We start from the raw sequence: 10,603 nt of genomic DNA, 5'->3' as shown, positions 1-10,603 counted from the left end.
CTGCCCCAGCCGCTAACTCGCGACTTTTTTCCCGCAGGAACAGTTGCAGCCGTGCATGGCAGAATCGCCTGATGAGCTTCATTTTTATTTCATGGCAGTCGGGCAGCTGAACACATTGGCTCTCTGCAGCCATCCTCGCCGATAGGCCGTCCAGGATGCCCCGTGCATGCATCAAATCCGCAATGAGGCTGCGAAAGACACTTTCACAAATTGTGAAGAGGGCGCGTGCAGCTTCAGAGGGGCAAGTCAGAGCGTCAGGGACATAACTCTTTAGCCTGAGGAGGCTATTTGCAGGTGCCATGGGGACTTGAACAGCTGCAGCACACGTGTCACATGTAGCATTATTTTTTACAACTCCTTCGTACCACATACCCGCGTACCACATACCTCCTCAAGAAAAATGTCGGTGGGCACAGCAGGTTGTACATCCAAGTCTGCGAGGTCAGCCAGGTAAAAGGAGGCATCGTCCTGTTCGTAGGACCCTGCCTTGGACGCCTTCAGGTACTGCGAGTGTGTGATGATTTTCAAGGTCATCTTAAACTCCAAGAAGTTGGGATAGGGTTGCCCTGTCGCACTACCAAAAACAAGTTTTCATGGCAGTCCTGCGTGAATCTGGATGTGAGCACAAATGAAAAAGAATGTCTCTCAATGAGACTTTGCTGCAGATCCAGAATGGACTTGGTAGAGAGGATTACCCCCGCCTGCACTGGCTTGAACGCCCCATCCCCAATAGTGAGGTGGAGAAAAAGATCCTTAAATTTGACCAGAAAGTCAAGGGTGTTCTTGTAGCAGGCCTCATTTTGCCTGCTGATCGCAAGGACTGGGTGCCTGCCGCTCATAAGATCAAACCATTTGTTGACCTGTTCCAAGAACCAAGCCGTGGTGAGGAAGTTGGTGCTCCAGCCATGATTCTCCACCAGGAAGCGCAGGGCAGTGGCCGTGGAGTGACTGAGGACCCGTAGGGCAGTGCTCACCTACAAACACAGAACTGCGTTAGATCATCAAGTGTATGCAATGTTTGGTAAACTCGACTGAAGGAATCAATGATTCGAAACTTCCCCCTCAGTCAATAAAAGAACAGCATGGGCACTAAACGAAGAAAAGGCTGCTAACTTCCATTCCTGTTGTCCATACGAATGGTTTTTGCTGGTTTTTTACGAGTTTTTGCCACTCTCTTAAAGTTGGCAGTTACACTTCATGAGCAAAGGTGATGAATGCCAGCACTGAAGTAAAGTACACTCCATGGTTACTTTGGTAGCTGTGCGTTGCTAAAAGTGTCACCGACTCCGATTTGTGAACCACTGACTGATTTTGTTGAAAACACTTTAAGGGAAGCTAAAGAGGTTCTCAAAAAAAAATGAGTTAGAGGTAAATTCTTCCGTATTTGTATCCTGCATATTTGAATATGCACTATTTGCTCAAGAAGTATCACCCAATGCAAAGAAATATTTAAAAAATTCACTCGGCATGATGTCACGTCAAGAACTTTCACCTGGCCACCGAAGCTCAAGCACCATCTCTCGTGCAGTGTTCCGGCACATGTGACCAGCCTTGCCCAATGCAGCGCTTTTTTTATTCTCGTGAAATGGTGCGTCATCTGCTACAGACCTAGTTCCCGCTACAATCTTTCACGCCTGACCAACATCCGCTAAATCTTTTGTGAAAGTTTATAGGTGTACTAAACTTACGTCAAAACAAACAGGCGAGCGAAAATCGTGAGCATGAGGTGAATCGCACACAATTTGTCGACCACTCAAATAAGCTTGCAATAGCTGCAGAGATTCTGAGGATCCTTGTTGCGACGCTGCTGTCTCTCGGAAATTTCCTCCTAGCTTCGGGAGGGCGGGGCTTCAGCGCTATGGTCAAAATGCTTTGATGGCTACTCCGGGCCTCAAATTGACAAATAATTTTAATATTCGTGATACTGGAGGCCATATGAAGATGATGCAAGTGTTTTTTAAAGGTACAAAACCGCTTTAGTTTCCTTTTAAGCAGGCACGTGCGAATAACGAATTTTATGTTTCAAGCGAATAAGAAGCTAATAGTGACTTGGGTCGAATAATTTCGAATCGCATATTGAATACTTGCGGTGCTTTTCTGATACTGCCATTGCGCTCAGCTTCCGCCATCTTGACAGTGTTGATGTCAAGATGGCGGAAGGTAGCTTAGCTTAATGGAAGCTAACCTAAGTTAGCTTCCAGTCTTGTGTAACTAGCTTAGCTAGCTACAAACAAGCTAAGCTACATGCTAACATAGCTTAGCACTCTTACCTTAGTACACATTTTTCAAAATATTATAGTATTTGAGTGATGGATGAGTGTGAACGAGTATGAATAAAAAGTCATTTTAGATATGATATAAAGACTATCATACCTAAAACACTTAATATCAAGGGGCACACAGTAATCCACTGAAATGAGGTTAGACAAGAGTAATTTTGAGTATGTTTTGTTCACGTTCTCAAGGATGTGCGTAAATTCTGCAGTTGTTAATCGAAGCAACAAATGAAGCTTGTCATTTAGTTCTCCTTGTCAACAGCATTTTTCCTGTAGAGATAGCTTTCTAGTGCACAAACTCAGCATGTGAGCAATGATTAGACTTTGTAAAGGAAAGTCTAGCTGGTTTCATTTAGGTTATTCTCACGTATCTGCCTACCCACTGCCAAGGCTCAGTTAATTCTGATCTAAATTACTGAATGACTCTCGCTTCAAATAAATCAAGCCCTACATAGAGATTGAAAGTAGATGAGAGATTTGTCAGTCCTCTTGCTATACCCAAATATTCGTTTTAAATCTTAGACTAAAGAAATGATCAGCAATGATGCACACTGTTTGACGGGACCTCAATTGTAGAGTAACACATATTCATGGTAAAAGCCAGTTGTTTTTTTTTTGTTTTTTTTTGGGGGGGGGGCCTTGAGGTAGGCACTCATATTAACCAGGAACATGAACAATCATTACGCTACATTACAATGTTTTCCTGAATTCGTCGCACACGCGCGTGACCTCTTCTTCTCTGGAGGTGTGCCTTCCATTCAATGCACAATCGCAGTGCCTGCGAAATACGCACGATCACGGTGTTTTCTCTGTAACTGTCGCTTCTGCACAGCACACCGGTGCTCGTTAAGAAGCGCACTCAACTGCGCTAACTCGCTGCAATCGCGACTTCGCCAGCACTTAGAAACTGTGCACATCACCGAACGAACGGCACGCGGCCAACTCATCGCGAGTCCCAAGGGCAACTGATAAGAGCGCTAGAGCGATCTCGACATCACAGGACACAGGACACACACGATTGGTAGGTGAGATGATGACGTTTTATTCTAGTAGGGCCGCGCCAATCACGGGGTGCAGATTAGACCTACCTTCCACTACACTAATGGGACGCTTAGTACCTGGGAATGGTGACTAGAATGACGTCACGTGAGAACTGTGTATAGCGATAGGCTGGGGATGGCAACATGTGCAGCATGTGTTGAGCTGTAAACAATGTTTAATTTTGGCCATTCGTGTGCAGAGATTAGTCATGAGCTGCCCAAATGTTTGCCGATGCACTTATTGTCACGAACCCAAGTGTTCATGCAGTGCTCGTATAGAATCCATAAGCCTCATTCGACCATCATCACCACAGGGTGCTCTCCTAGACACCGTCAGCATAATTACCTCCATGGTCGCATCAGCAAGGTTACAAAAATTGGGAGTGAAGGAAACACTCCCCCTCTAAACTTGAATTCACATCTCGACGCGTGCAAGATACTGAGGTCAAACTAGTGCTGTATGCCTGCGATGAGAGAATCATTCCAACACAATATCAATAACCTACCCCTTCATACCACACTGCAACTAAGTGAAAAAGGAACCATGACACCAACTTATCATTTAAAAATAAATTGTGTAAAATACAAAAACACTACAGTTACTAACAAGGATATTATATCTGCAAATAATCAACAGAGAGCTTTGAAGCATTTGAGTAGCCTGACAACAAACTTGCCTTCAAGCCGCCGCCCCAGAGTTCTAGACGACGGCAATGGGAAGCTCCCCTCCAGTAGCAAGTCGTAGCCCAAGCTGCCACATGCAAATCGCATCTGCAGCGACTTCTTCACCGTCTCATTAGACCACTTGGACCCCCTGTTGCTGGATCTCGATAGAGCTGCCAGTTGGTCCGCAGTGAAGAACTTGTGCAAGTGAGACCGGAATGTCGCTTCCCTTCTCTTTTGTAAGGCAGCCTGCCTCACCAAGCGATGATTCTCGTTCTCCAGCTGCTTGATCTTCCGGCTCATCTGAGGAAAGACATCTTCAGTGAGCCTAGGTGAAACGGGTGATGGAGAAAGAGGCTGTAGGGTTCGCTCAGAGGTCTTGGCCGCTGGTTGCCACAAACACGGTACAAGAATTGGGTGTTGCCCACCTCATGAGATCACTCCAAGCAGTGCAAGAACCATGACACATACCCAGCTGGTGGAGGCCGCCGACACCAAGGTGCCGAGGGCAGCTGCGCTGGCCTGGCCGCGCTGGTTGTCACTGGTCACCTGCAGCGAAGGGTGCGGTGGTATTGCTACACGGGGGTACGCAGGACCCTGGAAGATGCTTACGAAGCACGCCCCGCTGGTGGTGGGGAGCGGCTGCGTTAGCAGGCTGCCCTGCAGGGCCGCTCCAGAGGTCCTGACTGCTGGTTGCTGCAAACACGGTATGAGAATCGGGTGATTCCCACCTCACAAGATCACTCCAAGCCGTGCAAGAACCACATACCCAGCTGGTGGAGTCTGCCGACACCAAGGTGCCGCGGGCAGCTGAGCTGGCCTGGCCGCGCTGGTTGTCACTGGTCACCTGCGGCGAAGAGCGTGGTGGTATTGCTACACGGGGGTACGCAGGACCCTGGAAGATGCTTACGAAGCACGCCCCGCTGGTGGTGGGGAGCGGCTGCGTCAGCAGGCCGACCTGCAGGGTCGCTCCGGAGGTCCTGGCCGCTGGTTGCTGCAAACACGGTACGAGAATCCTCGTTTTGCAGAAATATCGGTTCGAGAATAAATGGATTTGTCGCCCTTTCTCTCTTCATGCTGGCCGAGCGGAGAGGGACGAAGGCTTCTTTGTATTTACCTCGGGGTGAAAGATAATCCTCAAGGGGGACAAAAGTGGTTTTGGGGGAGCTCTATCTAAGTCACTGCGACACAATAAGCCAACGGGACGCAGTGGACGTACCTGCGGCCAGGGAACTCTCGTCTTTTAGCCATGCACTCTCGAACCACTAATTCTGCAAAAAGTCCATTGGGTGTTGCCCACCTCACGAGATCTCTCCAAGCCATGCAAGAACCATGACAGATACTTAGCTGGTGAGGCTGTCATAACATTACAAGGCAGCTGAGAGTGATGAATGCCCCATGCATTAACTTAATAGAAGCAACAGAATATGAGTTATTGGGTTTTGACTTACATTTCCATGAGTCGGGGTTTTGTGCTGTCAGGCTGCAACACTGAATGATGGTGTCTCATGCACTCTTGCACAAGGACCACTCCGATTTAAAAAAAAAAAGGTCTCTGACATGGAACAGAGATGTCAACAGCCTACCAAGTCCACATTATTATAGGTCACCTGTGCCTCTTTCAAATCATATCAGTAAAAACATCTTAACACAAGATAAATTATTGCTTTTAATTCACTCTCATAATCTAGGTAAATACCAAAAGAACAAAAATCTCACTTATCCTCGTTACACGCACTCACTTGACTTTCAGAATGCACAAACAAGCTCGGCACAGCTGTGGCTTTTAGCCTCCTCCAGCCGTCAGAGCACCTCGTCTGGAACTGGGAGGGCTCGAAGTGGTCCTGCAGCGAATAACGTTTTGGTAGACGTCAAAACTGTGTATTCAGCCGCTCGCGTCACAGTACAGTTATTCCGTTGACGAGAGGCTCACGCTTTCAAAATACGCGATCTTACAAATCCATTATCGCACGACCGCCACAGGCCTGAACCACTCGTCTTTCTGCGGTGAAGCGAAAGCGCACAGGACGCTTCCACGGCAGTAGAGAATAGATCACAAAATACACGGTTTTGTCACAGTGCACTCGCGTCCACCGTGCTCGCGTCACAATATTAACAATGAACGATACCTCACCTCACAAAGGTACGTTCTGTCGGGAGGTTTCCACCCCGCGCCACGCTTGATTCCTGATAGCCACAGTTTCCGTCTCCTCGGGGATTTCGGCAGCTTGAACAAGCGAATTCCCCTGGAAGCTCTGTTCCGGCACTTCAGAGCACAACAACGACCCATTTTTCAAACAAGACCGGAACGGCGGAACTCCCGCGGCTACACAAACTTTTGTTTACGTTATTTCAACGCACGTGTCCGCGTGCGCATTCGTTTATTCTACCATTAAAGAAGGCTATGACGAAAAGCTCACATGCACCAAGTTTTCAGTCACCGAGCGTTAACTTTTTTAACTCTAGCGACGCTAAAATGAAATTACCGAACCCTGCTTTACTTTTGAGGCTCACGACCACCGCAAGGGGAGGTTTTGCGGCTTGTGATTGGCCACGAGCGGCCTGTCAATCAACTATTCGACCAATAGATTTTCGCCCCATTGATACCAATGAATGGACAAACTCTCCCAGTATACGGCTCTGTTCAAAGCTACAGCGCAGGAGGCCTATAGACCTTTCCAACAAACGCCTTCTGCGAGCTGCCATCTTTTCTTACTGGACTGTTAAACGCCTTCTGAGCACGCGCAATAGCGCCTCTTGCGAAAAAATCGTACATCGCGCCTGCGTAACAGTCCAGTGACTCGACATTTTTCGCCTGGGCGATAAGCGATGGAAAGGTCTATACGCCTCGCAAGTGGGTTCATTTTCGTCTTCTGCGCATGAGAAGGAAGTAGCGGTGACGTCGGAACGCCGAGCCCTGATTGGCTGATCGCAACCCCCTATCTGAGCGTCGTCTGCTCCTTTGCAACGTCGTCTGCTCGCAACGTCGTCTGCGTCTGTCTTACCTTTCCTGCGAATTTCAGAAGTGCAGGTCTCTACGAGTGAGCTCGACTTCGTCTTTCAGAGAGGGCAGACGAAATAACTCGACCGGTACGTTGTTTTTGTCTAACAACTAGCAGACGCGCATCAAGGAGAGAAATTCAGGGACTCACTGGCGAGGTGTCCCGAGCCGCCGAGGTTTGTCTGCTAAGAACCGAGAGGGGGTGAGCGTCCGCAAGTTCCCTCCCAAATACTTTTTCCCTTCTTTTGTGTGCGGTGATACTTCTCACTCTTCAACGGCGTCGGCGGGTTGGCGCAGTTAATGTCGTCTGCTTGTCAAAGCGATGGCTGCTTTACCTTTCCTGCGTCTGTCGGAAATTCACCGCTTTTTCACCGGCGAGAGTCACCGTTGCCTCGGGAAACAAGGAGATAACAAGAAGACGAAATTGACCTCTTAATCTAAAATTGAGGTCAGCGATCAAAGATCATATCTGGGTCTCTTGAAGATGTACGGTAAGGGTTCACAAGGGTCGCGCGGGCATATTCCATTCAGCACGCCAGCCGGTCGTGGGCAGACGGTCGCCGAGTCGCGGAGTGCCTGCTAGGCCTAACTGCCGTGCTCGCTTGGTCGCGTTCGTCGAATCGTGGCTGTTGGAGCTTTTCCCGGGTGTTTGTGGATCCATCGTTTTTGTTCGTCGTGGTCTGTGTAAAGTGCTTTTTACTTTTTTCTTGCTGCTTTAAATCGGGACGCGTGAGAAGCGAACGTAGAAAAATAAACGTTCGTGGGTCGTCGCGACCGCGACGCTGTCGGCCATGCTGATTTGATCGTAAGAGGTGCGTAAGACAGCTTCGGAGCTGTCGTAGGATTTCGTCATAACCTGCGCAAAACTTACGAAAATTTCGTTTTGTGAATACAAATTTTTTCTCATATTTTGTTTTACGCACATTTTTGGCGTAAGATCGTTTCGTGAATCTGGCCTCTGCTCTTTCGAAAGTCGCAGGAAAGGTAAGACAGACGCAGACAACGTTGCGAGCAGACGACGTTGCAAAGGAGCAGACGACGCTCAGATAGGGGGTCGCGATCAGCCAATCAGGGCTCGGCATTCTGACGTCACCGCTACCCCCTGCGCCAGAAGCAGACGAACTTGCCCTCCGCATACCGCCGGCGCCGTCGCGCCTCGAGTCGGGCCAAATTTGCGCCCCCCCCCCCCTAGATGATAAGAGGGGGCGACCGCCCCCCCCCCCCCCCCTGCCCCCCCTGTGCGCACGCCTATGCATCCAAATGTCTACCGGTTCTAGACCGGGCTTACAGCTTACCGAGATCCACGAAAAGGTGCCAGTCATTTTAGAAAACTTGTCAACTGACCTCGATCTTGTAACGTTGCTTAAGACATCACTCCTAGAATAATAAAAGCCTACGCACTAGCATTTTGACGTCATCGCAGCGAGATCCAGCGAAGACACAAATTAAACACGAGTGCAGTGTCTGCGTTCGGCTGGGCCTCGTGTTCAATCAATGCGTCAAAGCATGCTCGGCATCCGCTCGGGTCCAATAGCTAAGTTCGTGAAGTTCGACTGTGAAGACGTTCCACGGAAATATAAGGGTTTTTTTTTGCAGGCCTTATTTATTCGAGGTGGCGTACAACCAAAAATGATGGCTGCAACAACACATGCAATTCAAGTTTCATAATACATCTTGTTTACACAGTACATGCCCCGGAAATAAACGCGCCGTGCTTTATAAGTACTATGATTGCATCTAATGGAAACATGTCGGTAACCCTTAAAACCCATGACGCTTTTACCAGTCAGATTATCATGATACTTTGCGAGAATTGTCGTTATGGTTACATTAGCTTTATGAAAGCAAAAAGTTGGAAGATTGAATGTCTGATGCCAGGAAGTCAAGGGTGGGAAATTCTTTCTCTAGGTCACCAGTCTGCTCTTACTTGTGTAACTCTTCAAAGCTGAGTACTACACGAAGGTTAATCCTTTCATATATGTCAAAAGTGGGATCTTCAAACTCTTGTCATTTTTCGCTGTCGAGCAGTACCTGCATTATTTGTTGGTTTTTGAAACACGGGGAAAAGTGCCCCGGCTAAAAAGCGCACGTCATGTGGTACTCCGACATCCAGTAGCGTACCAAGTTGTTTTCGAGTGGAAGGCCAAACGAGACCCCCCTCTCCCCTCCGGGGCCTTGGTATTCCTTGGGCGCCGCCGGCCAGTGTTTGCCCTGTCCAGTGGCGTCTGTTTAAAGGGCAACTCCACTCAAAAAGTCAACCCTATCGAAATGACTGATATCGCTTTAGGGGGGCAAAATACGGTCGTACCCAAAATATCACGTCAAACCGACGCCGCATTACCGATTAAAGCCAATATTAAAAATGTTCACCCGGCTCGGTTAGCGGCCCGAAAGCGGGTGAGCAACGCTGGCTCCGGGTGAGCTAGCGAAGCAACACTGGGCAATGACGTAGGTTTAGTCCTACGCTCTCGTACGGACGCCGCGGACGCTTTGTTTCCCGTGGCATTCTGCGATTCTGCTGACGGCAAGAGGTGCTTACCACGTTATCCTGTGTTCTCCTATTTTTATTAGCATCAAGGCAGTTCATTTCACTCCAGCATTGCTTTCGCGACACCGCGGAAGAGAGCGAAGCGGTGCTGCTCGCTCACGCCCGCGTCGTGGAGCCGGAGAGACTCGCCGGACTCGCGTTGGGCAATGTCGAGCACGATTTCTAGTGCTGTGCGTTGCACCAACAATCCGGTGCGCAACCCGGAGCTACGGTTCCACAAGTTCTGAAGAGACCGTTAGAGGCACAAGGCGTGGGTCGGTGCCGTACGCCGGATAGACCTCGGAAGACCGTCGACTCCGAGCTCCAACGCGAAGCTCTACTCCCAGCACTTTACGTCAGACACCTACGGGATCTGCGGCTGCTGAATGTTGCGTGTTTCTCCACGAAACACGCGTGTTTGAAGAACGATGTGGTGCTGTCGCTGTTCGCGTACCGTCCGCCGGCTGCTCCAGCACGATCGGCCGGACGCAGCAGGTCGCGGCTGATCTAACAAGCGTGCACATAAAGGCACCTTAGCTTAGCAACTTAGACCGCTTGTGGATACATATGTCCCTATATCTCCCATTATTCCTTTTTCTCTAGGTCCGCGAGCAGGAAACAAATACCGTCACGCTGCGCCGGCACTGACCGCGTCATATTTATAGCAGTCTGATTCGCTTTTTGGCCGGCAAATTTATAAATGCACACTAAAACTTACTACATTTGGTGCACATTAACAAAGTGAAGTGGTAAAAAAAGAAAATGTGCAACTTACCTTATGTTTTGAAACTCCACGTGCGACTGAGCCGACATTGTCGGTGCGTCGGCTCGGGAGCGCGGGACCAAAACTAGGTCATGCCGACGACGCGCCACTAGTATCAATGTTGCCTGGCTGCTTCAGCCGGTAGTTTCGGTTTCGCCTGGCCGCCGTAACGATACTTCGATTCGTGATATCTACAAAACTACACACACTACCGAAAAACAAATTATATCTCGTGATTCAGGGTCGCCGACTTCGACTAAATAGATCATAACCCGAAACTCTGTGAACTCGGAGGGGGGGGGGGGGGGGGGGGGGGGGGGGGGGGGAGAAAGC

Source organism: Ixodes scapularis, unplaced genomic scaffold (genome assembly GCF_016920785.2).
Source record: "Ixodes scapularis isolate PalLabHiFi unplaced genomic scaffold, ASM1692078v2 PGA_scaffold1__304_contigs__length_218370807, whole genome shotgun sequence".
NCBI lineage: Eukaryota > Metazoa > Arthropoda > Arachnida > Ixodida > Ixodidae > Ixodes > Ixodes scapularis.
This window is presented reverse-complemented; position numbering follows the sequence as displayed.